The sequence below is a fragment of the Macrobrachium nipponense genome, chromosome 47 (genome assembly GCF_015104395.2).
Source record: "Macrobrachium nipponense isolate FS-2020 chromosome 47, ASM1510439v2, whole genome shotgun sequence".
In the NCBI taxonomy this organism is placed as follows: Eukaryota; Metazoa; Arthropoda; class Malacostraca; order Decapoda; family Palaemonidae; genus Macrobrachium; species Macrobrachium nipponense.
This window is the reverse complement of record NC_087222.1, coordinates 24,675,891-24,701,137: the sequence shown is the minus strand read 5'-3', so window position 1 is coordinate 24,701,137 and position 25,247 is coordinate 24,675,891. Positions and strand designations below refer to the sequence as shown.

Sequence of the window (25,247 nt, the reverse complement as noted above, 5' to 3'; positions counted from 1 at the left end):
AAATTCTTTTTCCAGGAAATCTGGGGAACAAATTCGTTAGGCTCTTAAGAATTTGTTGCTAGCTACACCTATCTTGATAGTATTGTCATGATAGCTAAAGTAGTGAATATATGAAAGTGAGAACGTTGGTTTTCTGTATATGGTAAATTTGTATTCTGTGGTGTCTCTGATTATTAAAACATCAAGAAAAGGAATTTTGTTGTCTGTTTCCCATTCAACTTTAAATTTGATGCTGGGCACTAATGCGTTTAATTTTGAGAGGAATTCATTAAAATTACCCACTTATTATCCCAAAATGTTAGTATGTCATCCACGTATCTCATCCACAGCATGTTTTTGGGTTTTATTGCATTTATTACTGTAGTTTCAAAGTATTCCATGTACAGATTGGCTAAAATAGGACTTAAAGGACTACCCATACTACACCCGAATTTTTGCTTGTAGAATGATTCCCCGAATGAAAATACGTTATTATATGCACATAATTCAACTAACTTTATTATTTTGTCAAGTGCCAAAGGGAAATGAGATGAATAGGGGGATAATTTTTCCCTTAAAAACGAAGAACGTCTGTACTGGTACTTTTGTGAATAGGGAGTCTACGTCCAGGCTTAAAAGTTTTATGTTGTGAAGTGGTATATGTGCTTCTCTGAATTTGTGACAAAAGTCTTCCGAATGTTTGATGTGGCTGGGAGAATCATTCTACAAGCAAAATATATTCACTACTTTAGCTATCATGACAATACTATCAAGATAGGTGTAGCTAGCAACCTATTCTTAAGAGCCTTACGAATTTGTTCCCCAGATTTCCTGGAAAAAGAATTTGAACTAATTCGCAAGCAACTTTCATCTTTAAAGTATCCTGACCATATAATGAGAAAGCAATTCAAAAAAGCAAACGTAATTTTTCTACCGACCCCCTAAATAAAGACAAGACCAGAGACACACCCAACAATAAAATAAAAATTCCCCACCTGGAGACGATTAAGGGAGTAACTCACACCCTTGGGAAATCCAACCCTTTTGCATTTACCTACCCAAATACCTTAGCCAAATCCCTGATTAACGTCCAACAAAAGACATCGCCCAAAGACTCTGGATTATATGAGATCCCATGCCAGGACTGTGACCAATCTTACATCGGATTTACAGGTAAATCACTTCCCCAGAGATTAATACAACAACACAAACGGTCAGTAGGTATGGACAACAGAATCGGCTATTTTCAACCATATAAATGAACATAACCATAGAATAAACTGGAATATGTCACGTGTAATTTATAGCAGCAACTGCCGGTACAAGAGTCAAATGATGGAATCGGCCTTAATAAAAGAGAAGCAGGTAATGAACATCTCAAAGGGAATTGGACATCGGACATCGTCGACGCAGTGTTCATTCAACCAACGCTTAAGAAGATTAAAGGAAGATTATCAGCAGGGGGTGACCTAAATTGGCTTACTTATTGTGGACGAATCTCTTGGTATAAATACCACCTTTTCTGTAAACTTTTCTCATTCATATACCTGAAGAGAGAGACAGCAGTCTCTGAAATATAGTACTTTCTTTTCTCTCTACATTTTGGTGTTTTTATGGCTCCTGTTTTATTAGATGGAATTCTGTTGTTATAGAACATTTTTTTTACCAGTCATATCTATATACTATATATATATATATATATATATATATATATATATATATATATATACCATTGGTATCTAAATATTATATATATATATATACTATCTATATATATTATATAAAGATATCTATATATATATCTATATATATATATATATATATATTATATATATATATATATATATATATATATATATACATATCTAACATATAGATATATATAGCATATAGATATATATATAGATATATATATATATATATATATCTATATATATATATATACATAGTATGTATCTATATATATATATATATATATATATATTTATATATATATATATCTATATAGTATATATATATATAATATCCAATAGCTCTATATATACGATCTATTTCTCTATATAATTCTATATAATATCTATATATTATATATTCTTACACATATGTATTCTATATATATATATATATATATCATATATAATATATATATATATATCTATATATATTCTATATATCTATATATATATATATTATAGATGATATATATATATATATATATTAGTATATTATATATATATATATATATGTCTATATATAAATAAGATTATATATATTATAATAATATATATATATATATATATATATATATATATATATTATTATCTATATATAATAGATCTTATACAATATATATCTATAGAGATATATATATATATATAGATATATATAATTCATATAGTATATATATTATATATATATATATCTATATACACATATGTATCTATATATATATATATATATATAAAATATATATATATATATCTTATATATATATAATATATCATATATATATATATATATATGTATATATATATATATATGTATATATAATATATATATATATATTATATATAAACAAAATATACATATCTATATATATATATATATATATATATATATATCTATTATATATCTATATATATAGATATAATACACATATATATCTATATATATATATATATATATATATATATATATATATATATATATATATATATATATATATATTTAAACAAACCAAAACAATTCACTTATTTTGTAGCTAATTGACAAAAATTTCAGCCCAAATTATTGGAATGAGAGATTCCTCACAAAAAATTAAGCATCCAGAGATTGTTAGTTTCTGAATCCATCTTTCGAATTTGATCGAATTCCGTCCAGCCATTCTTGAGTTTTGTGCTGACAAGCACACACACTTACACACACACACACACACACACACACAAAGGAGGCCTGATTCTTAAGGGAAAATGAACTTACTTAAACTTTCATAACTTTATTAAGTTCTTGAACTCTACTTTTTTTTTTTTATTTGGCCAGAATTGCCTTTTCAAATTGACAAACTTTTCCCCATTGGCTGTCGTCGTGAACAAACAAACACACAAACACACACACGAAATTTCATGTAAACAAACACAGGGAGTTTGTTTAAACAAACACACAAAGAGACTCCGTCGTGTCTGCGTAAAAGTGACCTGTTGATACGAAAGTCTATTCTTGTACGCCAATTGCATAGGTCAATAGCCCGTCTCCTCCTAAAAAAGCAAAAGGGGGAACTTGGGTGGGGGGGTTGTGTCCCCTCTCGGGGTTCTCGGGGCTTTCCCTGTGTCCCCCACCCCCCCACCCCCGGGTCCTCTTCACCGGAATATTTTGGGTTTGCTGTGCTATATTAGATTACACTCCCAATCTGCATAATTTATTCACATTCACATTCCATCTAGCTGCCTAACCCACTTTGGGTTCGGGGAGGGTGGGTTTTTAGGGGGATGGCGCCCCCCTCCACCCCCTCTACTACTCTAACCCACTCTGGTATGATGTAGGGGAAAGTTTTATTTTATTATTAGTCTTATTTTGTCTGTAATGGGCTTGTGAAATTTTATTTCGAATTGTTTTTATTGGACGAGATGGTTTGATATCTGTCAGAGATTTCATTTGGACGAGTTTTTTTTATAGATTTTTTTCGGTGAATAATAATAGATTTTCGTGTTTTTTTTTTTTTTTTTTTTTTATATGTACGAATGAGGTTTCATATCATACACATTTCGCGCGTAAAATCCATCTTCCGCCACGACCAAACCTCAGCCTGAATTCGCTCAAAAGCAACCTGACGACAAAACAGCCACTTCCTGCGTCGCGTCTTCCATCTCTCATTCTCCCTCACTTTCCTCCCTCATTCTCCCTCATTCCCTCCAACAACTGACCTGGACAGAGACCTTGAGGGCCCCGCAAACACATCCGGTCCTATTGTAGGGACCTGTTCCTGTTTTTTTTTATTTATTTCTTTCAGGCTTTAATCTAGCGCTGTACAAAGGAGAGCTTTTGCCTCGACGTCCAAATCTTGAGTAGTATCTCCTCGTGAATGCTCTCGGGGGACACTTCACAGAAAACGGGATTTTATTTTGGGGGGGTGCCGGAAGTTGAGTTTGTATACAGTGTATTGTCTGGGTTTTGTGTGTGTACGTGTGTGTGTGTAGGGGGGAGGGGTGTGAGTGTGGGGTGAAGGGGCTTCTCTCTCTCTCTCTCTCTCTCTGTCTGTCTACCTCCTTTCTCTCTCTCTCTCTCTCTCTCTCTCTCTCTGTCTACCTCCTATCTCCTTCTCTCTTTGTCTACCGCCTATATCTTTCTCTCTCTCTGTCTACCTCCTCTCTCTCTCTCTCTCTCTCTCTCTCTCTCTCTCTCTCTCTCTCTCTCTCTCTCTGTAGCGTGAATAAATTATAAAGAGGATTGAAAGAGATCGTCCCAAGAATGAAGATTGACTGGCCACCTATCTCTCTCTCTCTCTTCTCTCTCTCTCTCTCTCTCTCTCTCTCTCTCAGCGTCCCCCCAAATTCAATTTATGTTGATGTTCACAAAAAGTAAATAAACTCTCTAGCGTCGGTTCCTCACAAAATAATTTTTTTAGGGCTCCTATTATTTCCGCGCGGTGGGTCCCATGCGCGCGTTCTTGCGCGCTGCTGGCAAGGTGCAACAACGAGGTGGGTTGTAAGTCGCTGTTGTAATGGGTTGTGGTGTGGAGTTGTGGACAGTTTTGGGGGAGGATTTGGTGCCACAGTGGATGACCTGTTTTTGAATTTTTTTTTTTTTTTTTTAAATTCGTGAATTTCATAAAAAAAAATAATAGAATTTTGGTTATAATTCGTCATAATTTGTTAGAATTTTTTTAATTCTTGAATTTCACAAGAAAAATAAATGAATTTTGATTATAATTTGTTATAAATTTTGTTGTAAGTTTTTTTTTTAAGTTTTTTTTCATAGTTTGATTTAATTTTATTTGTTGTAATTTTTTAAGTTTAATTTCTTTTAAATTCGTGAACTTAACAAAAACAATTGACTTGATTATAATTTGTTATAATTTAATTTTTGTATTTATAATTTTAATTCGTAAATTTCACAACAAAAATAATTGAATTTAGATTGTAATTTGTTATATTTTTTTATTTCTTTTTTTTCTTTTTTTTTATAATCGTGAATTTCACAACAATAATAATTGAATTTTGATTATAATTTGTTATAATTTTTTTGTTGTAAGTTTTTTTTAAAGTTTTTGTTTTATAGCTTGTTTTAATTTTATTTGTTGTAGTTTTTTTAATTAAACATTTTTATTTTAATTCGTGAATTTCACAAAAAAAAAAATTTAATTTTGAATGTGATTTGTTATAATTTTTGTTGTTGTACTTTTGTTTATTTCTTGAATTTTTTATAATTCGTGAATTTCACAAAAAAATAATTGAATTTTGATTATAATTTGTTTAAATTTTTGTTGTAATTTTTTCAGCTTAATTTTTTATCTTAAATTCTTGAAACTCACACCAAAAAAAAATTGAATTTTGATTATAATTTGTTACAATTTTTTTGTTGTAATTTGTTTTAATTTTTTAAATTTTTTTTTCGGTAAAATTCGTGAATTTCACAACAAACACAACCGAATTTTGATTATAATTTGTTACAATTTTTCTTGTTGCAATTTAAAAAAAAAATTTAATTTCGTGAATTTTGATTATAATTTGCTATAATAAGTTTTATTTATTTTCGGTTCCTCTTGAACCCTTTATCAGTCTCCTACAAAACTGCTTTCCGCCCATCTCCTGAACGCGACCTTGTGAGGAGTAAATAACTTTTCACTCCATGAACTCGACCTTATGAGTAATAAATTTCATGCAAAACCGTTTTCCGTCATCGTTTTCCACCTGTTGAACGCGACCCACTCACCAATAAATCTCTTATATATAACTTTTCTTTTATCATTTTGGCTCCTGAACACGACCTTACCACTAATAGAACTTATTGCAAAACTTTTCCGTTAGCATTGTCTAACCCCTGAACGCAAACCAAATCAGTTAACATTTTCTTACTCCTGAACGCCACTAAAACAATAAGAAATCTTACATTAAACTGTTTTCTGTTAGCATCGTCTAACTCCTGAACGCAACCTAACCTCTCAACAAACCTCACATAAAAAAAACCTTTCCTACAAAAGTCGTTTTCTGCTACCCAACTTACCCCCCAATGAACGCGACTCCTCGTGGTGACAGAGCGGATAGGTCATCGGTCCATCAATCCCCCGGAGTCAATTTGGTGGTCAGGCCAAGATGGCCCCCAGGGGTCCAACTCTCCGCTATGCCCAATAAACCGAGACGGGCAAACTCTGATTGAGTTGCAGTTTGGTGTTTTTTTTTATGATTTTTATTATTATTATTGTGGTTTTATTCCTTATGGTGTGCCTGTGAGTGTTGCCATTTGGTTGGGTTGTTAATTATTCACTGATGGCTGACCAATGTTGTAAGGTACCTTCTGATTGCAGAGAATTGTGTGTTTGTTTGTTTGTGTTTGTTTAAAGTGTTTTTGTAATGATAAATTTTTATTGTATTTAAAATTACACTTGTTATTGTATAAGTTATTGAAATGAAAACTTCAAAACTATATAAGCTACTGAATAAGTTATCAAGTAATTAAAATACGAAATTGTAAACTGTATACAAATTTGCAAACTACTCGTAATTGTGTAAGATCTTGTATAAAGTAAATTGTACAAACTTCTACAAACTTCCAAATTGTATGAGTTATTGTGTAAATAACTTTTACAGCTGTATGCATTGTTGTATAAATAGTTTCTCACGCTGTGTTGCTATGGTATAAATTATCGTAAAACAAACTTCCAGACTGTACAAGTTACCGTACGAGTATGTTACAAAGCAACCATCCAAACCGTATCAATTATTGTACAAGTTACGAGACAACCATCCAAACTGCCTCCGCCACATACCGTAGACCTTGATGACTCCGTCCGTCTCTCCAAGCGAATTCTTTGCGATGCAGCGGAAATGGCCGAAGTCTACCCTGGCCACCCGCTTGATCCGTAGCTTCATGTAGACCTTGTACGAGCTCTCCACCACCGTGGGTTCGTACCGATCGCCTGGGGATGGCAAGCCTCACTGTTAGTTGATGGTGATATGGTGAATGGATGGTGAAGGGATGGTAAAATTTTGGTCGGACTGTGAGGTTTGGTTGGGTGGTGAAAGGGTTAATCAAGATGTTTATTGGAACTCTCAACTACCTTGGGCTTTGTACCGCTCGCCAGGAATAGTGAACCTCACTGTCTGTGATAGTGAATTTCACAATAACCTCGACAACAAACACTGAACATGTAATGAAAAATTACCATAACCGGTGAAAAAAAAAAACATAAAAATCCTGATTTTTCAATGAATTATCCCATAGTGAACATAATAACAGTGAGCGATAGTGAAAGACAGTGAACCATTTATAGTGGATGATGGTGACTCAGTGATAGAGAATTATAGTGACTCAATGATAGTAAATTACAGTAACTCAATGGTAGTGAATGTAACTTATAGTGACTCAGTGAATGATAGTGAATTATGATGACTCAATGATAGTGAATTATAGTGACTCAATGGTAGTGAATGATAGTGAATTATGATGACTCAATGATAGTGAATTATAGTGACTCAATGGTAGTGAATGATAGTGAATTATGGTGACTCAATGATAGTGAATTATAGTGACTCAATGGCAGTGAATGATAGTGAATTATGGTGACTCAGTGATAGTGAATTATAGTGACTCAGTGGTTAGTGAATTATAGTGACTCAATGGTAGTGAATGATAGTGAATTATGGTGACTCAATGATAGCGAATTATAGTGACTCAATGATAGTGAATTATGGTGATGCAATGATAGTGAATTATAGTGACTCAGTGGTAGCAAATGATAGTGAATTATAGTGACTCAATGATAGTGAATGATAGTGAATTATAGTGACTCAATGATAGTGAATTATAGTGACTCAGTGGTGGTGAATGGTAGTGAATTATAGTGACTCAATGGTAGTGAATAATAGTGAATTATAGCAACTCAATGATAGTGAACAACAGTGAATTAAAGTGACTGATAGTGAATGATAGTGCCCGCACCTGCCACAATCATGTCACCCTGGGTGTTGGTCCAGTAGTTGATGCTCTTGGGAAAAGCCTCTGTGTGGCATTCGATGATCAACTCCTGCCCTATGTAGGCGCCCTCTAGCTGCTGGGGCACCCAGGCTACCGGCGGGACTGGGCACGGGGGCATTACAGGGAATTAATGTGGAGGTTTTGGGGGTTAATATTATTAATGTTATCTTAAATATTATTATTATGAATAAAATCAATAGTAACTGTTAAATCTTTGGGGGATTATCTATATATGTATATATAGTGTTTATGTATTATCAGTGTATAAAACATACATTGTATGTACATGTATACAGCGTATTCAGTGTATGCTTATACGTGTATGACTGAATGTTGAATACATGCAGAAATACTAGATAATTTTTAATAATCATCATGGTATAAATATATATACAGTGTATGTATGGATACACACACACCCCGCATACACACATACACATATACGCACACATATACACCACTCACACTGCACCCTAAGGTGAGTCCTCTTGCTGATGGAGGGCGGAACGCCGTTGGAAGCGATGCACAGGTACGACCCCATCTGAAGCCGCGAGACCTTCCTCATCTCGAGCCTCTCGCCCTTCACCTCCCGCACGGGATTGTGGGAGGAGCCCTCGCGGCTCTCCATCGTCCCCATGATGCCGTTGGTGGAGCCCATCTCTGTCGGGGGATAGGCCAACAAAAACGAAGGGTCAGCTTCAACGAGCGAGGGAGACCGAGGAGGAAGAGGGGGGATTCTCTTTCCGCCGCCAATGTCTGCCTTACCTATCTTCTCCGAGTCCAGGACGATCTCCTGGTTGTCCTCCCTCCGCCACACGATGTTTGGAGGGGGGTGGCCCTTGGCACGGCAGGTCAGGATGACGTCCTGGCCCTCCCTGATGGTCAGGTCACCGGTCGACTCCTTGTCGATGATGTCCGGGGGGACTGGGGAGATGAGAAGAGAAGGAGGCGGAGCTGAGGTCAAGGTCGCAGCGAGTCGACACGTAACGACGTATTTAGATATATGAGTACTATGTCAGTTGGAATGATTATATATATATATATATATATATATATATATATATATATATATATACAGTGGACACCGCGTTCACCTACCGACCACATCCACATAGCCCTGGCGGTACCTCATGGGGTCGGTGTTGACCTGACACATGTACCACCCGCGGTCGCTCTCTCTCACGTTCTTCAGCTGGAGGTGCCAGGTCCGGTGGTCGTTGTGCAGGAGGGAGATCCGCGGGTTACGGGTGATGACCTGCTTGTGAATGGTCAAGATGGTCTGGGTGTCGACCTGCACCCACGCGACCTGTTGGGAGAGGATGAGAGGAGGTAGGTTGAGCTGGTTTGCGACCTGTTATTTGAACTGCTGACCTTTGAATTGACTTTGTTTTTGACCTGTTATTTGTGAACTGTTTCAAGGTTGGTTCATTGACCTTGTTTATGACCTGTTGACTTGGGTTGTGACCCATTAGTTCATCTTGGGTTATGACCTTTGCGGTTTGGTTGGTGGTCTGACCTGATTTGTAACCTCTGTTGTCACATTGGTTGATTGGCCTGGTTTGGGACCTGGTACTGGACCTAGTCTATGACCTGTTTTTAGGGAATAAAATTGGACCTCGATGTTGCCAACAATTTCAGTCAATGACTTTTGTGAATAATTTGTATATTTTTTTTTTAATTCTTGATAATTGTTTTAATTACACAAAAACTATTTGTCAGAATATAACCAAAAATGTACCTCCACCTTGCCAACAGTTTGCCAAAGCCTGGTCCTCGTCAATGCCAACATTACCCAGATTTCGGTCTCCGATGTTGACGACCATTCAAAATAATAGAATCTGTGGCTGTGTTATGTGTATTTTCGGTTCATTCTCTTATTTGTGAACTCAACCAAAAACCCTTTCGTCAGAATTCAACCAAAATGCAACCAAAGGAGCACTGTATCCTTGCCAACAATCCCCCAGATCCTGGTCCTCGTCGGTGCCAACGTTACCCACATTCCGAGCTAAATACGAATGCTAATTCTTGGTGCAAAAGCATAACTGTGACTGTTATGGATCCCTTAAACAACCTATTTCTTCTTCCGTCATTCTCTGCCAAATTAAGTTGGATGTCCTGTCAGGCGTGGTGAGAGAGAGAGAGAGAGAGAGAGAGAGAGAGAGAGAGTGAATAGGGGTCTCTCTCTCTCTCTCTCTCTCCTCTCTCTCTCTCTCTCTGGCGTATTCCCTTCTTTCCATAATAACTGATAGTCTTATTATCTGTGAGCTGAGCTCAGCAGCGTTCCTTCTAAGTCTATTACCGACATCTCGTTAACCTGTCTACTTTGGGAGAGAGAGAGAGAGAGAGGGAGAGAGAGAGAGAGAGAGAGAGAGAGAGAGAGAGAGAGAGAGAGAGAGAGAGAGAGAGAGAGAGAGAGATAGGGAGGGTGGGGTGGGGTTGGATACTCTCCCTTTCTCTCTGTCTCTCTGTCTCTCTGTCTATCAGACATTTTGTAAAAATGATATAAGAATCTCTCTCTCTCTCTCTCTCTCTCTCTCTCTCTCTCTCTCTCTCTCTCTCTCTGGGCCATATTATCACAAGCATATAAGCACTAAATCAGCAGGCCTGCAACGTCGCGAGCTCTCAGGCGTAAAGGGAGGTAGGTTGGCCAACTTGGCAAGGATCTTTGGAGGAGGGGAAGTTTAATATAATAATAATAATAATAATAATATTTGGGTCTTTTTAGGGTCTTAGGATACTTTGGGAACTCTGTTCCCACATCTGGGTCCCATTGTGTCACGAGTTCCCATCATTGTGGCATTTTTCCTTAAATCGAGAACGACCTTTACGAGATCATTTTAAAGTCCCTGTTAGTATTATAAAAAAAAATCCTATTTTGGGTCTATTTGGGTCTTTTTTTGGGGTCTTTTTAGGGTCTTAAGGCACTTTGGGAACTTTGTACCCTATACATCTGGGCCCCATTGTGTCACAAGTTCCCATCACTGTGGCATCTTTCCATAATCCAGAATGACCTTCCCCATCTGATCATTCTAGAATGTCCCTCTTTAAGATTCAAAAAAGATTCCTCTCATGAGTGTCTTTACGTCCTCCTCGACCTCGGAACCACGCCCCCTTCCTCTAGGGGAACACCCCCCCCAAAGGGTGACCCCTACAGGTAATTTCCGGGGGTCATTGTGGCCCGGGCAGGTCCCAGACACCCGAAAAGGACGTCCCATTTCCGGCGGACGTAAGAAGAGGTTGTCTCCAGGTGTGACTGTTGGTTGGTGTAAGGCATTTAATAAGTAATGCCTTTACAGGTCGATGTATTGATTTGGGGAAGGCGATATGCATTCAATATACGTTGAATATACGTCTTTTTTGTATATTGTTAGAGCGGGAACGTGTTGATATGCATCTGATATAGGCGTGTGCATCATAAACTAATATACACGTGATAAACGAGTGTGTATTGCTAGAAATACTCAATTTTATACGTAGCATATTATATATTTATATGTGTGCATCTGTATGAATAGGTAATTATGGAGAAAATATACGTTAAATACACGTTTTTTGTATGTTTGGAATTAGTATACACCTTTTGTACGTGTGTATATTGACAGAAATACGTGATCAATAGATATGTGTATTTTTCACAGTATATGTATATATATATATATATATATATATATATAATATATATATATATATATACTATATATATATATATATATATATACACACACACATATATATATATATATATATAGACTTCAAAGAAATCAGCTTAGATATAAATATACACTTTGTATGTTTGTCACGCGGAACCAAACTAAAATACACGTGTATATTGAGAGACATATACACACTTTGTATATATGTATCAATATACACATAAAAGGAAGGTATATACTTACAAAGTAAATATACACACATAAAAATCCAATATTATATAATTTGAAGGTATGACAAACAATAAATAAACTCACAAATGTACATAAATATACTTTCACATATACATAAACATAGACAGAAATATACATATAAGCCCAGATACACTAAAAATGCACACACAGATATTCACAAACATAATTGAAAATATACATAAATATACATAAAAATAAACACAAAATATATACGATAAATTTACACATTCATGAATATTTACGACATACACAAATATACAATCAGATATCAGCTCAAATATACACAAATATCCCCTCAAGTATACACACACGGATATCCACTCAAATACACACAAATGTCCACTCAAATATCCACTCCTATCAACTCAAATATACACAAATATTCATACAAACATACGCGAATTCGCCACGTGTGTATATTCGAGACGTTGCTCTCAGGACCATCTGGCCCGGTGTCGCGAATTGATGGCCCAGAAGGACCACCCGAAATTAGACAACACCCCCCAACCCCCCGCCCCCCTTTCTGGGGGCTATAATTACCAGGGTTTCTTTCATTGGTTCGTTTGTTTATTTGTATGTTTGTGTGTTCGCGTTTGTGGGGGAAGGGGATAGAGAGAGGATGGAAAAATTGTAAGAGAGAGAGAGAGAGAGAGAGAGAAAGGATAAGGAAATACTGAAAGAGAGAGAGAGGCCCCCCTTAGTATTCCCTCCTACCGAAATTCCTGAAGAATTCCGGATCAGTCCACGAATTCTGGAATGATTAACTGATCAAAAATTCCCTAATTACCGGATCACACTTGACTTGCACTATCGGCATACTGATGAGGAGCCGTCTTGGGTTTGTTTTGGTTGTTTGTGCGCGTGTTTGTGTCTGTGTTTATGCGCGCAAACATACGCCGCCCGTTGCCTGTGTGTATGTGTGCATGTGTATGTTGTGGAATTTGTGTACGTAATCTCTTAGTTTAAGGTCGTTCATACTAGATGAATGTGGTTCTTATTACTAAAAAATACTCCTCTCTCTCTCTCTCTCTCTCTCTCTCTCTCTCTCTCTCTCCTAAACACGCATTATCATCCTTTTCTCTCTCTCTCTCTCTCTCTCTCCTAAAACACGTAAGTAGCCATCTTGCTTGGTGAGTCTTACCCGCGTGAAGTCAGATTAATCAACAGATATCACAAGTTTAACATACGACTAGAATTGAGAAATATCTAGAAGTGTTCGTGAACTAATATCGGTGATAAGATTGTGTGGGAAAATAGTAGGATAAAGCGTCTTCTAAGTTAAGTTTATCAAGTGTAATACTATAAATCAGAACAAGATGGCAGTAAGTTCCAACTGCGGGAAGAGGTGGCGTAATTTGGCGTGTCTAGCAGATTCCGCAATACGATGAGGTAGCAGGAAGGGAACTGGCATTTCTCATCTATGAAATCAGCAACAGTCTAACCAAAAAGATACAAAAGCATTCATAGATATATTAGAAGGATATAATCCTTCAAACTGGAACAAATCTAATGAAAAACATCTTGAAAATAATTGAAGAAGTTCCAAATAAAATCCAAGTGGTCAAGAGACTCATAAAGAAAATATACATAAACCAACATATTCCGACAAAAGAAAATGAATAGGTGAATCTTGTGAATATCCTTAATTGATGCATTAGGAAAAAGAATGCCAAAAGCATGCAAACTGTGTAAGTTGGTATAGCATAGTCAATCCACAAAACCTAATCAGAAATGTGCTGCATGCAACATTCCCGACCCATCCACACGTGTGCTGAGGTAATACAAGATTTGAGAAAAGATACAAGAATTTTTTGTTCAACATGTCTATCATGGATAGACAATGTTATTAAATCAAGATTGAATGTACAAATAATTGAGGATGAAGAAGAAGAGGAAGAGAAGAAGAAGAAGAAAAAGAAGAAGAGGAAAACGGAAGAGAAGTAACAAAAACTGAAATGACAGAAAAAAATAAGGAAAACAAAGAACAAGATAAAAGTATGGATGCAGAGATACTCATTGATACTACATATGAGGCAATAAAGCAGCATACCTACGAAGAAATAAATTACGATAATGACAACAGAAAAGCAAATCCCGAAGAGGCTCTACCCAGATCTATACAATGACGGGAAAGAGGAAAAAATAGACAAGAAAGACAAAATCTGCAACCTTTTGAAAAGAGGGAATTGCAGATTTGGAGAAAAGATGTTACTACAAACATCCTAAGATAGTCAAAACTATGAAATATATGGTAAATGTGCATACTTAGATGGATATGGGGATGATTGCAGAGATCTGCATCCATATGTGTAAAACCTAAAGAAGGAAAAGGATGTAAGTTTTCGACAAAAAATGCAAATATATGCACCCTGTAGCCATGAATCTAATCAAATAAATAACCAACCAAGTAATAAAATCCAAAATAGAAAGAAACAAATAAAGAGAGAAAAAAATCAAGAATATCAGGTAAAGAGAAAAGCAAACCACCAATGAGATATGCCAGAGGTGTCAGCAAAAATTTTCAAAGCATCAGCTCCGAAATTCTACTCAAGAGATAATAACTGTATTATTATGCAAGAGGATATTGCAGAAACGGAGAAAATTGCAGATTCAGACACCAAAATGAAATAAATTATGATGAAGGAAGATCAAATAGTATGGAAAAGTTGATTTTTTAATGTCAGAATTTCCCCTGGAAATGAAAAAAAGACAACAATACCAAGAACAGGAAAAGAGACATGGGAAAATCCTTATTAACTACCAGTAGTTAAATGAAGGAGAAAACACGCAAACCATCATAGTGATGAATGCGCAGGGTTTAGTTACGAGTAACTCAAAAAGAAAAATAGAGTACTTAGAAGAACTACCAAAATGAAAAGAAAATAGATATAATGAATATAAGTGAAACCTGGTATTCCCAAGAGACCTGGGAATGATGATCAAATAAAAAGGGTTCCAAACTTATAAGATCAGATAGAAAAAATAGGAATCAAGGGGGAACCGCAATATATGGGAAAGACAAAAAACAAGGAAAAATATATGAGAAATATAGTAATCAGAATGTGAACTAATAGCGGTAGAATTGAATCTGAAAAATTGATGAACATAGTAATATATAGACCTCCTAATACTAAAGAGTTTGAATTAATAATTGAAAATTGGATGATATAGTAGAAATCACAAGGACTGGCTATTCTCCTATCTGGTGACTTCAAACTTTCCTTCGTAGAATGGAAAGAACGAATAGGAGATTGTGGTTGTACTTATACATATAAAAAAGAGAGTAATAGTAGTGCAGAAGATAAGAGGCAATTTGAAAAGCTATTAGATATGCTACTAGAATACAACATTCAACAAATAAATCACCTGCCAACAAGAAAGAAAATACTTTAGACCTAGTATTTGTGAACGAGATGAATTATGTTAAAGAAATAATAGTTATAATGCGAATATTTCAGACCATAAGTCATAGAATAACAGTTCATTCCAAAGCAAGTGAAAATAGAGATAAGCAAGAAATGAAAAAGTGGGAAGGATATGGAAAATACAACTTCTACAGTAAAAATATAAAATGGTCAGAAATTAATGAAGAATTAAACAAAGATTGGGATAACATTTTCGTAAGTGATGACATAAGGGTAAATACGGAGATATTATATAAAATATTGGAGAAAATAGTGGAAAAATATATACCGAAGAAGAAAAGTAAACATCATCATGCATACCAAGAGACAGAAGATCTTTGTTCCAGAAAATCAGAAAGTGGGAAAAAAAGGTCTTGCAAAAGAAAAAAAATGCATGGAAAGTTATAGAACTAAAAAAGTAAGATAGAAAATGCAGAACAAAGATTATACAATAAAACAAAAGAAAAAGAAAAACGGGACTTGGAAGAAAAAACCCATATTAAATATCAAGCAAAACCCCAAGCTATTATACTCATATGCGAAGAAGATGAATAAAGAAGAATAGAAATAGGCCCTCTGAGAATTGAAGGGAGATTAAACGAATGAAAAAAAGGAAATTTGCAACATACTGGCAGAACGATATAAGAGAGAATTCACCCCTAGAATAGATAATGAAGATAACGATATAGAAGTAAGGGATGAAAAATAGTGAAATATTTAGCTGACATAGATATTAATGAAGCTGATATTGTGCAGGCTATTAATGAATTAAAAATGGAGCTGCTGCAGGGCTGACGGAATTCCTGCTATTTTGTTAAAGAAAGTAGTTCATTCTATCGCAAAGCACTTGCAATATTATTAAGACAAAGTGTAGATACAGGCAAGATGTATGATGAGCACAAATTAGCATATATTACCCCTACTTTCAAAAGTGGATCAAGACTAGAGGCAAGTAATATAGGCCTGTGAGTCTAACATCACATATTATGAAAGTGTATGAAAGGGTAATGAAGAAAAAGTAGTTATGAAAAACATTTATGAAAAATAATTTGTTTAATAAAGGACAACATGGTTTCGTACCGGAAAAGTACACAACCCAACTGTTAGTCCACCGTGAAAACATATTCAAAAATATGAAAAGCGGAAATGAAAACAGATGTGGTTTTATTTAGACTTTGCAAAAGCTTTTGATAAAGTAGACCATAATATATTAGCGAAGAAAACTTAGGAAAAACAACAAATATCGTGGATAAAGTAGGGGAAGGATGGTTTAAAACAAGGAATTTTTACACAACAGAAAAACAGATAGGTTATTGCAAATGACCGAGAAATCGGAATGAAGTCAAGGTAATATCCGGTGCTGCGCAAGGTACGTGGGTTGTTAGCTGCAATATGTTTGCTTATTATGATTGAAGACATTAGACAATAATGTGACTAAGGATTCGGAGTAGTGAGTTAGTTTCGCAGATGACACAAGAATAAGTAGAGAAATTACTTGTGATGAAGATAGGAACGCTCTACAAAGAGGACCTTAACAAAGTATATGATTGGGCAGAGGTAATAGGATGGTTATTTAACTCTGATAAATTTGAATCAAAAAAATAAATTATGGAGACAGAGAAACAAGAAAGCTATATGGCATATAAGGGACCTAATAATGAGACCATCACAAATAAGGAAGCAGTTAAAGACCTTGGTGTGATGATGCATAGGAACATGTTATATGCAAATGATCAAATAGCAACTCTGTTGGCAAAATGTTTAAAGCAAAAACCAATGGGGAATGTTGTTACGGCACTTCAAAACAAGAAAAGCTGAACACATGATTATGCTTTATAAAAACATATGTCGTAGTCCACTTGAATATTGCAATATGATATGGTACCCACACTATCAAAAGGAATATTGCACAAATAGAGAGTGTACAAAAGGTCCTTTACAGCTAGAATAGAAGAAGTTTAAGGACCTAGACTACTGGAAAGACTACAATTCTTAAAATTATATAGTCTAGAAAAGGGAGAAGAAGAACGCTACATGATAATTCAGGCATGGAAACAGATAGAAGGAATAGCAGAAAAAATATCATGGAACTAAAAATATCAGAAAGAGCAAGCAGAGGTAGATTAATTAGTGCCCAAAACTATACCAGGAAAAATAAGGAAAGCACACAGGACATTAAATCCACTACGCACCAGCATCGATAATGCCAGCGTCTATTCAATGCGTTGCCAGCTCATCTGAGGAATATATCAGGAGTGAGCGTAGATGTGTTTTAAGAATAAGCTCGACAAATATCTAAACTGCATCCCAGACCATCCAAGATGGAAGATGCAAAATATACCGGAAGATGTACTAGCAACTCTCTGGTAGACATTAGAGGTGCCTCACACTGAGGGACCTGGGGCAACCCGAACAAGATGTAAGGTCTGTAAGGTCTGTAAGGATCATCCTTCTCCTCTCTCTCTTCCTCTCTCTCCTCTCTCATTCTCTCTCTCTCTCACAGTAAAACCTGCTCCTACAGATAAGTGTGAGCACACGATGGGCCTCCTCTTAGGATGGACTAACAAGTCTTTGAGACCATCATAATCCTTGTAACTCCTTGTAACTCATACCTTGTACCCTTTGAGCTGTTCTACGTACAGGGCAGCATGGCATCGCGCCCCACGGTCACCGTGGATTGTTGGGTGTGTCCACGAACTTGGGCATAAGGGCCACCAGTCTCCTCGCAAAACTGTGGGAACAAAAAGGAAAAAAATTAGTAAGAATTATGATAATTCTATGCAAATTGGGAAAAAAAGGAAAAAAATTATTAGGTAACTATGATTATTTTTAATTGATAATTGCAATAATTGCATTGTTTATTTATATATTATTGTTATTATTATTATTCATTATTATTATTATTATTATTATTATTATTATTATTATTATTATTTATATGGAAACTGTGGGAACAAAAATGAGAGATTATTGGTAATTGTGATAATAATTGCAATAATTATGTTTAATGTATATATATATATATATATATATATATATATATATATATATATATATATAGTATTATTAGTGGTAGTACCATTTATTATTATTATTATTATTATTATTATTATTATTATTATTATTATTATTATTATTATTATTATTTATATGCAAACTCTAGGAGCAAAAGAAGAATTATTAGTAATTATGATAATGATAATTAGAATAATTGCAATAATATATGCCTATTTATATATTATTAATTATTATTAGTAGTAGTAGTAGTAGTAGTAGTAGTAGTAGTTAGTAGTAGTATTTATTTATTTATTTATTATTATTATTATTATTATTATTATTATTATTATTATTATTATTTATATGGAAACTGTGGGAACAAAAGAAGAGATTATTACTAATTATGATAATAATTAGAATAATTGCAATAATTTATAATGTTTACTATCATTATATATATTTTTTTTTTTCCTTTATCACAGTCCTCCAATTCGACTGGGTGGCATTTATATTGTAGGGTTCCGGGTTGCATCCTGCCTCCTTAGGAGTCCATCACTTTTCTTACTATGTGTGCCGTTTCTAGGATCACACTCTTCTGCATGAGTCCTGGAGCTACTTCAGCCTCTAGTTTTTCTAGATCCTTTTCAGGGATCTTGGGATCGTGCCTAGTGTTCCTATGATTATGGGTACAATTTCTACTGGCATATCCCATAGCCTTCTTATTTCTATTTTCAGATCTTGATACTTATCCATTGTTTTTTTCCCTTTCTTTCCTCTTCAACTCTGGGTGTGTTGTCCCCATGGTTTAACTTTTAAAATTGCGACCATCAATGAGTGATACTTTCTTCTTGGTTTTGTCAATCAACGTCACGTCTGGTCTGTTTGCACGTATCACCCTATCTGTTCTGATAACATAGTCCCAGAGGATCTTTGCCTGATCGTTTTCTATCACTCCTTCAGGTTGGTGCTCGTACCACTTATTACTGCAAGGTAGCTGATGTTTTCTTGCACAGGCTCCAGTGGGAGGGCCTTTGCTACTGAAAAAACATGCCTCTTTTTGTACTGGTTCTGTGCAAGTGCCGGGTGGCCTATTCGCTTTGCTATGTTGGTTTGTTTTTATGGTCCACCCCTCCAATTTTTTTTGTATTGCCCATTTCCTACATATGGGAAAAGAGATGTTATTTCCATCCCTAATCGTTTTTTTTATCTTTGGAAGTATTATCTGGTTCTTAGGGCGTGATCTTGTGCCGCTGTATCATTCCTTCAGTTTCCTTCTTTAGCTCTCCCCTCTGTAACCATTGCCATGTGTCATCGCTGGCCAGTTCTTTAGTCTGTCTCATGTATTGTCCGTGCATTGGTTTGTTGTGCCCATTCTCTGTTCTGTTTGTCATTCTCCTGCCTCTGTATATTTCTGGGTCTTCGTCCCCTACTTTTATCAGTCCTTCTTCCATGCACTATTGAGCCACTCGTCTTCACTGGTTTTCAGATATTGCCCCAGTGCTCTGTTCTCGATGTTTGACGCAGTCCTCTTATGCTTAGTAGTCCTCTCCCTCCTTCCTTTCGTGTTATGTATAGTCTGTCCGTATTTGCTCTTGGGTGTAGTGGGCTTTGTGTCTTGGATATGTTCCTAGTTTTTTTTCTGGTCTATGTTGCGGAGTTCTGCCTTCGTCCATTCGACTATTCCTGCGCTGTATCTGATTACTGGCACTGCCCATGTTTGTAGGCTTTTATCATATTTCCGGCATTGAGTTTTGACTTGAGTATCGCCTTGAGTCTCTGCATATATTCTTTCCTGATCGTGTCCTTCATCTCTTGGTGTTTTATATACCCCCCTTCCATTATTCCCAGGTATTTGTATCCAGTCTCATCTATGTGTGATGTTGCTCCCATCTGGTAGCTTTATCCTTTCAGTTCAGTCCTTGTTACTTTGCCCTTTTTTTGTTTGTTGAACTAAGGCGCATTTTTTCTATTCCAAAACTCCAATCCTGATGTCCCAAGATACAATCCTTACAGTCTGGATTAGGGTATCTATTTCCTTGATGCACTTACCATACAGCTTGATGTCGTCCATGAACATCAGATGGTTAATTCTGTTGCCTCTTTTCTTGAGTTGGTACCAGCATCCATCTTCATGCAGTACTTTTGTCATGGGAATCATGGCTACTACGAAGAGTAGTGGGGACATTGAGTCGCCTGGAAGATCACTCTCCTGATATTAAACTCTGCTAGTCTTATTCCAGAGCTGTAAGTATTGTATTCCAGTTGCGCATTGTATTTTTGAGGAAGCTGATGGTGTTTTCCTCTGCCCCATATATTTTCAGGCATTCTATTAGCCATGTGTGTGGTATCATGTCGAAGGCTTTCTTATAGTCTATCCATGCCATGCTTAGGTTGGTTTTCCTTCTCTTACTGTTCTTCATTACCATTTTGTCTATTAGGAGCTGGTCTTTTGTGCCCCTACACTTCCTTCAGCAGCCTTTCTGTTGGTGGGGGATGGTGTTTGTCTCCTCTAGGTAATTGTATAGCCTTTCACTGATGATACCTGTTGGCAACTTCCACATTATTGGTAGGCAGGTGATAGGCCTGTAGTTACTGGCTATATTTCCCTTACACTTGTCTTTCTGGACTAAGAATGTTTTCTTCCTGTGGTCATCCATTTGGGTGCATGGTGATTTGAGATACAATGCTGGAGTTTGTTCTGCTATTCGTGGTGTAGGCCTTGAAGTTTTTGAGCCAGTATCCATGGACTTCATCGGGACTGGGGGGCTTTCCAGTTTGGCTGTGTCTGTCGTGATCTCTGTGAATCTTTGTTTTATTCTCCCTGTTCTTCTTCCTGACTTCCTGGAGCCATGTTGCCTGTTTTTGTTGTGTTAATACCGTGGATTTGTTCCATATGTTTTCCCAGAGTCTCTTATACTTGATTCGGCTTCAGGAATTTCTTGTTTGGTTGTTCTTCCCCTCTTTTAGGCGCTGTATAGTTCCTTTTTTTCTGGTTTGTTCCGAATAGTTTGTTCTGTTGGTATCCCTTATTCCTGTTCATTTACCGTTGTATCTTATGTGCTTTGGCCTTAAGCCTCTGTTTTACATCTTCTATTGTGTTGTTTAGGTCCCCGTCTCTTGTACTTTGTATTCTCGTGAGTTCCTCCCTGTTTTCTTGCTTCTTAGCCTCTTTTCTGCCATCTCTTTCAGTTTACTCAAGTCAGATCTCATCACCATGACTTGCTTTTCCAGGCGCCTTTTCCAAGGAGGTTGCTGGTTTGGTTTCTGTTGGGTTGGTTGTGCTTGTGGTGTTGTTATTATTATTATTATTATTATTATTATTATTATTATTATTATTATTATTATTATTATTAGAATTAATTACTTTATCATCATCAATAAAATTTCGTAATAATCACGAATTATTTTATCATTATCGTCAATTATATTCTAATTCCATCCCATACATCAAGCCACACAGGCTATATAGTACTCTAGGGGTCCCCCCCCCCCACCCCCCCCCCCCCCCCCCCCCGAGTAGATCCCACGTGGGGGGGTGACTTAAACTCCCAAGTGAGAGAAACACAGAATCCTGAGAAATTCTTGGGATAGTTAGATCTCTCTGGCGTCACCCGACTGGAAGGGAGGTTAAGACGCCCCGGCCTAAGATTTGTGGTTTAAATATACATAAATATGCTTCATAATATACGCAAATATACATAAATTCACATATCTGTATATATACATAAATATAATTATGTAATTTTCATTACGTTTGTCATTTAAGAATTATATTAATCCACATTTTTCTGTTTCTGATTTAAATATACATAAATATACTGCATAATATACGCAATATATATAAATCCACATATCTGTATATATACATAAATGTAATTATTTAATTTTGATTAAGTTTTCCATTCGAAGAATTATGTTAATCCAGATTTCTCTGTTTCTGATTTAAATATACATAAATATACTTCATAATATATGCAAATATACTTAAATTTAATATCTGTATATACATAAATATAATGATTTAATTTTGATTGAGTTTGCCATTTGAAAAATTATATTAATCCAGATTTCTCTGTTTCTTTATGCTTTAAATATACATAAACATATACTTGAATATACACAGTATACTTATAAATATACGTAAGTATACATAAGTATTTAATTTTAATTTTGTTTGCCATTTGAATAACTTATAGTCATCCAGTTTTCTGTTTGTTCGTAATTTAAATATACTTAAACATATTTAAGAATATACGTACACATAAGTATACATATACACATAATTATACTTAAATATACACTATTATAAATCAGTACTTCATACTGAATTCGAATTAGCTTTGGAATAACTGACACAGTCTGTATGTTTATTAGGTAAATATTCATAAAAATACATATAAGTATTCACAAATATACGTAAATATACACTAATATACATATGTATTAAAAATAAAATTCAATTTTCCATTCGAATAACTGACACAATTTACACCAAATGAGAAATATATAGAAATATACATTAAAACTTATGTATATTATGTACACATAATGTTTATACGTATGACAAATATAAAAATACAGAGAAATAAAAAAAAAAATTTAATATTCGATCAGCGGTTTCTTGAGAATAATTGACACAAATATACATAGTGAAAAATCACTTACAGCTTGATAATAAGACACATATGCCTCATATACTTATGTATACATATATACATATATATATATAATATATACACATGAAACTTACACATATGTATAAATATGCCAGATGGTAATAGTCAGACATTACAGCTGTGTCATTCTTCACATAGTTTTTTCATAGGGGAGCTGAGTTTGGGAGAGAGAGAGAGAGAGAGAGGTAGAAGGAGAGAGAGAGAGAGAGAGAGAGAGAGAGAGAGAGATTCGTGTATTGACGTATGATGTATTCATATATATACATATGCATCCATATTATTATACATATGAAGTTATAAACATCCATAAATTGATGCATGCGTATTTATGCTGTCCATACCAGTGTATATATTTTATTGGTTATATATAATATATATATATATATATATATAAAATATATATAAATATATATATATAAAATATTTTATATTATAATGTATATACAGTATGTATTGAGTATAATTGAAATAAAAACACTTAGTAATTACTCTGAATATACACGCATACATGGTGTATGTTTATATGTGAATATGAATGTAAATATACTTATATTTTTCCAGATTGATTTCACACAAACCATAATTTTGCGAGACAGAATTGTATGGGATCATGCGTTTTAAGGATATGTATGCGTGTCTAAATGCCTGTGTATATGTGTATGACATGTACCTTCTCATACGTATCTTGTATGTATACATATACACACGAACTCATACATATTTATGTATATGTAGTATGGTACATAGCTAGACATTGGTCAGAATTCTAGCCTGACATTGGTGAGAATTGTCAGATATAGTTCGTGTCGGACGCAAAACGCGCGTCTTTGCGCGCGCGTACACGCGCATAAACGCGTCTATACGCGCATACGTGCGTATACCCATACACACGCCTCATACACCTTCCATTTCCGCCGCTGTATCAACTCCCATAACGAAATCTTTCCGCACTGGTTGAGTTGAAAGCCAATTGTCAAACGCTGCTTGTGAAGATTTAATTCAATTCTCTCCTGGAATTTTTTTTTTTAAAGAGCGCTCCTGCGCGCGTGCGAGATCGCTCCTCCGGCGCGTTTGTGCGCGCCCGTGTGTTGGTGAGGGTCCTGGCGATGTCTGTGCCGAGTTTCGTTCGTGTAGGTCGATGGGTGTTTGTGCTGTGGTGATGTTTGTGAATTTTTTTTTTTCAGGGTTGGAGGTTTGTGTGGGACCCAATATATATATATATATATATATATATATATCTATATATATATATATATATATATATATATATATATATATATATATATGTATGTTGGGGAGGAACAATCGTTTGCCGATTGTTCCCTTGTGGATTGTTGCCTCCTTTGTTTTTGTTTTTTTAATTGCTGGCGAGTTGACGTCTGTTGGATGGCGTCAAACTTCGTCAGTCAGGTCCTGGAGGGGAGAACAACCAGTCAGGTTCAGAGAGGCAGTCTTGGCAGCAGAGCAGCGGAGAGTATCTGAGGACGAGTTGGTAGTTGTATCAAAAAAACCCTGTCGTGAACATCCAGTGGTCGAGGAGGAAACCTTCATACTGTATCTGAGGACGAGATGGTTGTTGTGTCAACTCTGTCTTGATCGTCCAGCATTCCGAGGAGTATGTCCATATTGTCTCCGAGGACGAGGTGGTTGCCGTATCGGCTCTGTCTTGATCGTCCGCATTGGACTGTTGTCCTCATTGTTTGAGGAAGTGTTCCCGTTTGCTCTGTGTAACATTATGCCGCTTCAGTGTAATTCTCATTTATTATTATGCTGCTGTTTTTACATTTATTGTAATCTTCATTTTACTGCTTTTTCAATGTATTTGTGTGTTATGCTGCCTGATTTTGTACATGTATTTATGTACTGCACTGCTTTTTTCATTTATACCGTGGTCCTTTTGTATATATGATGTGGCTTTTGTTATATTAGTTATGCTGCTTATGAAATTGTTTGTTGAATTGTACAAGAATTCAAACTAATGGACGAGAGCCGAGAAGGGGACTGAGAGAGAGAGAGAGAGAGAGGGAGAGAGAGAGAGAGAGAGAGATAATTTATTGCAGTTGTTCCAGATACTCTTTAATAGTTTGTTTATTGGG

General features: G+C 35.5%; 1 pseudogene; it reads right to left on the bottom strand.

The window, feature by feature from the left end:
• The window catches only part of LOC135204589 (lachesin-like), a 31,465-nt pseudogene extending 6,689 nt beyond the window's left edge, over nucleotides 1–24,776 (bottom strand).
• Between the last annotated feature and the right edge of the window lie 471 nt (nucleotides 24,777–25,247).